The sequence below is a fragment of the Oryctolagus cuniculus genome, chromosome 7 (genome assembly GCF_964237555.1).
Source record: "Oryctolagus cuniculus chromosome 7, mOryCun1.1, whole genome shotgun sequence".
NCBI classification, from domain to species: domain Eukaryota; kingdom Metazoa; phylum Chordata; class Mammalia; order Lagomorpha; family Leporidae; genus Oryctolagus; species Oryctolagus cuniculus.
The window spans coordinates 29,133,356-29,138,288 of NC_091438.1; positions in this window are offsets into that span (position 1 = coordinate 29,133,356).

The window sequence follows — 4,933 nt, forward strand, 5'->3', positions numbered from 1 at the left end:
CCAAAACTCTCTGTTTCTGATGGTAATATGTCCTCTAGAAACCTTTCCACATGCTGACTTGGCAAGTTGGGAGTGCTAAGATAAGAAAGAAGGTGGGAGGATTGAATAGGCGCTGAGCACAGATTTTCAGGCTAAACAAAATTGTAGCTTTAACTCATCAATTACAGCATATCAACCAATGAGTTTTCCATAATGGAAACTGAATTTGACAGTGTTTCAATATGACAGATAAATTGATACCAATACAACTTATGTAAAATGAACAACGTGCTTCAAACATTAAGTATACTGCCAAAACTCTCTTGGGAAGAAACACAAAGCCTGAACAGAAATAACATCAGGACAAGACAGCTTCACTGGTGAATCCTACCAAGATTTAGGAAAATAACAATGCCAGTTATGCAAAAACTCTTCCAGAAAATTGAAAAAAAAAAGAATACTCCCTGCTTATTGTATGAAGCTATCATTACCCTGATAACAAAGCAAGACAAAAACATTAGACCCAATGAAAGCATTAAATTGCAGATCAAAATTCCTCACAAATATATATGTAAAGATTCTTTAAAAATGCTTACGAATATAATTCAACAGGATTCAAAGTGAATAACATATCATGACCAAGCAATATTTAGTTCAGGAAAGCAAAGTTGATTTAGTAGTCAAAATAATTCATGATATTTTATAAACTAAAAATGAAAAACCACATTATCATCTCAATAGATGCAGAAAAAGCATCTGACAAAACCTAATACCCATTCCTGATTGAAAACAAAAAACTGTCATATGGTTGGCAGTGTGGTGCAACAGGTTAAGCTGCCTCCTGCAATGCCAGCACCGCATGTTGTTCCAGTCCCACTGCTCCACTTCTGATCCAAGTCTCTGCGAATATGCCTAGGATCCAGCAGAAGATTGTCCAAGATGGAGTTATAGGCTCCTGGCTTTGCTTTGGTCCATCCCCAGTCATTGTGACCCTTTAAAGTATGAAGCAGCCGATTGAAGATCGAAATCTCTCTATATCTATCTCTCCTCCTGCCTTTCAAGTAAATAAATAAATGCATCTTTAAAAAAAAAAAAACTCTCAGCAAAGTAGGGATAGAAAGAAACTTCTTCAACTTGGCAAACAACAACTATGAAAAACCTACAGCTAACATCATACTATCACACTGAATGGTGATAGACTGAATGTTTTATTCCTAAAATCAGAAATAAGGCAAGGATGTCTACTCCCTCCAATACAACATTGCAATGGAGCTTCCAGCCAGTGCATTAAGGCAAGAAGAAAAAAAGAAATAAAATACATCCAAATTGGGATGGGAGATGTAAAACTACCATTTTATTCTTAGTGCTATGTATTGAACAGAATTTGGCTCCCGAAATTGATGCAAATGTTTAAACTCTGATGTCTTAGTATTAAGGGTCGATGGAGTAAGAGAGACTCGCAATAACTATGGTGTCTGAGAGGTGGATTTGGAGGGAAGACTGCACTGGGGCTTGCCCTCAGAAGACAGTTCCCAGGAGAGGGCTGGTTATCTAAGCCAAGCTGAGCCTCGCTTCTCTGTGCTTCCTGACTCACCATATGATTGTTCCTGCATTCCCACTCCGCTGTGCCAGCCTCCCCAGACACCTGACCAACGGAGAAACCCAACCCTGAATATGAACCTCTAAACTGCATGCTGAAATAAACCTTTTCATGCCTAATAAGTTCCACTTGTGTATTTTAGTTAGTGTATTGAAAAACTAATACACTTAGCATGACTCTTTAAGTAAAATTATTATGAAATCTAAATTTCTACATACTAAGAATTGACAAGAAATTAATTTCCAAATTATCATTTATAATAGCATCCAAAAATATTAAATATATAGGATAAATCTATAATAGCTGGTATAAGATCCAAACCCACGAATCTACAAAACACTGTTGAGAAACATTAAAATATATCTTAATTAATACAGAGATGTATTATGTCCTGGGTTTGCACATCATTCTATTGAGATGTCAGTTTTTCCCAAGTTGATTTATACTTTCAGTATATTAAGCAAATCCTCAACATAATGTTTTGTAGAAATCAAAGCTATTTCTAGAATTTATAAGGAAGGCAAAGAATCTAGAACTGTCAAACAATTTTTAAGAAAAGACCAAATTTGGAGTACTAACATTAACTTATTTTAAAATTTTATGATTTTATGAAGTTACAATAATCAAGGAGGGTATTATTGGTGTAAAGATAAACAAAAGATTAACAGAAAAGAATAGAATATCCAGAAATATAACTATTGACATGAACAAAGATGAAAGAAAATTCATGGAGACAGGAAAGCCTTTTTAACAGTGATGGAACAATTGAATATTCACATGATATTTTAAAAAATGGTCTTCAGTCAGTATCTGGTACAATATATAAGAAGCAACTCAAAGCGAATCATAAAACTAAAATCTAAATATATAAAACTTCTAGAACACAAGAGAAAGCTTTTTTGAATTAGGGAAATATAATTTAGATACCATGCCAAATGTACAATCTATTTTTAAAAATTACAAATAGGAATTCAACAAAATTAAGAATAGTTCAATTCCTTTAAATTATGGTGATATCTATGAAATCCACATTAAATTTACATGTAACAAAATGCAATGTTTTTATTTTTTTTAGTTTATTTGGAAGACAGAGTTACACAGAGAGGTAGAAACTGAGAGAAAGGTCTTCCATCTGCTGATTCACTCCATAAATAGTCACAACAGCTGGAACTGAGCCAGTCTGAAGCCAAGAGCCAGAAGCTTCTTCTGGGTCTCCCACATGGGTGCAGGGACCCAAGAAGTTGGGCCAGGCACATTAGCAGCAATCTGGATCAGAAGTGGAGCAGATGGGACTTGAACTGGCACCCATATGGGATGCTGGTGCTACAGGCTGTGGCTTTAACCCACTGTGCTGCAGTACCAGCCCAGCAAAAATGCATTTACTAACTCAACTTTTCAAATTTGAGAAATGAACAGGGTACACTACAGAAAGCTATAATTTAAGAAGAAAATTTTAGAGACAGGATGTCATCTTCTCAACAGTACTGGCAGCAGTGGCGGGGAGATAGCAACATTCAGCCAGTGGCCCTTGTGTACACGTGTGATCCAGAGATTCTAGTGGAGGGAGTAATCCGCAGTTCACACTGACTTTGAACCTGTCTAGGGTAACTACGTACAATGGTGAGGTACCTGAAGCCTCCCAAAAGCAAGACACCTAGGCAGAGCTGTCTCAGGGAACATCTGCCTCTCTACTTTCTGCCCTGCCAGCCTGCCCAGTCAATAATCTGTATACCCAGCTACTGTGGGAGCCATGTGTGCTGAGACTGTGGGGACTCGATGGTGACATGAGAAGGTACAGAATATAGCAGATTCTCTGGGAAAACACTGGGTGCAGTTACACATACTCAGAACTCCTTGGTTGCCTACATCAGGTCATTGCAGCAGGAACTGTGCTCCGGGTGAAGACTGTGCAAATCATTTGTGTGGTTCATTCAGTGGCATGGAGCACCCTGATACTTGCCTCACCCATGAGTACTGTCCATTGGCCACACACACACCTCTTAGTATTCACTGAAAAGTGTAGACATTCCATTAAGCCACAGGGGCATAGCTCAAAGATAAAATCATCAAAGGAAAAAAACAAAAACCAACTCTAAAAATGCCTAAAAATAAAAGCAGAAATTCAAAAAACAAGAATAAGAAAGACATCATGACACCCCCAAAGAAACACAAAAACATTTCAATATAAAAATGTGAAGATGGTTTAATGAAATTCGAGAAGTAGAATTCAAAAAAATTATCATAGGATTACTCAAAAGGAATCAGAAGCAAATCCACAAACTAAAGAAAACCATACACGACATGAATGAAAATTTTTCCCATGAAAATGAGATTTGAAAGGGAAATCAAAAGGAAATATGAGAAATGAAGAATTCAATTGATCAAATAAAAAATGAAGTGGAAATTTTAACAGCAGATTTGGTGAGGCAGATGGAAAAATATCTAAACAAGAAGACAAATCTTTGGAAATCTTACTATAGTAAGACCAAAAAAAAAAAAAAAAAGCAAATAGGAAATTTAAACACAGTGTTGGAGATTTATGGAATACTACCAAAGACCCAACATACAGGTGTTGGGGTCCCTGAGTCCCTGAAGGTGTGGAAAAAGGCAATGGACTAGAAGGCCTATTTAATGAAACAATTACAGAAAACTTTGCCAATTTGGAGAAGGAAAGGGACACCCAAGTAGAGGAAGCACACAGGACTCCTAACAGACAACCAGAAAAGATCTTCACCACAACACATTGTAGTCAAGCTTTCTATAGTAAATCATAAAGAAATGATTCTAAAATGTGCACAAGAAAAAACCCAAATTACTTCCAGAGGATCTCTAAGTAGATTCACAGTTGAATTCTCATCAGAAATCCTACAGACTAGGAAAGAAAGGCAAGATACATTCTAAGTCTTAAGAAACGAAAATTTTCAATCCAGAATACTATACCCTGCAAAGTTCTCATTTATGAATGAAGGTGAAATAAAGATCTTCCATAACAAACAGAAATTGAAAGAATTTGTTGCCATTCATACAGCCTTACAAAAGATGCTTAAGGATGCGCTACACAAACACAGAAAACTAGCCATCATTATGCAGAAATGTGAAGGCAGAAAATAATACAGTCAAACAACAAAAGAAATTCAAAGTAAACAATGGTCTTCAAAGAAGGAGGTACCTTTCTCTGAAGGGAGGAGAGAACCTCCACTTTGACTATGACCTTGTCTAAACAAGATAAGAATTGGAGAACTCAGAGGGCTTCCATAGCCTTGGAAACTCATGACTGGAGCATAGGGAGACTACTGATGCCATAGACAGGAGTGTCAATTGGTAAAGTCAACAACAGGAGTCACTGTGCACTTA